Genomic DNA, 208 nt, shown 5'->3' on the forward strand with positions numbered 1-208 from the left:
AGGATGCCCCATCCCAGCTGCCAGGACCAGAATCCCCAAGCATTCCCCATCCCATGCACCCAGGCTGGAAACGTTCTCATGATTCACAGAGGGAGCCCCGCCGGCTGCATCACACAGGCTAAAGTGGTTATTTCTGCCTTAAAATGCCCCAAAGCCTGGGATATTCGGAGCCAGAGCTGTGCAGGCCTCCAGGACGGTGCAACAGGGC

Source organism: Eurypyga helias, unplaced genomic scaffold, assembly GCF_000690775.1.
Source record: "Eurypyga helias isolate BGI_N326 unplaced genomic scaffold, ASM69077v1 scaffold12729, whole genome shotgun sequence".
NCBI classification, from domain to species: Eukaryota; Metazoa; Chordata; class Aves; order Eurypygiformes; family Eurypygidae; genus Eurypyga; species Eurypyga helias.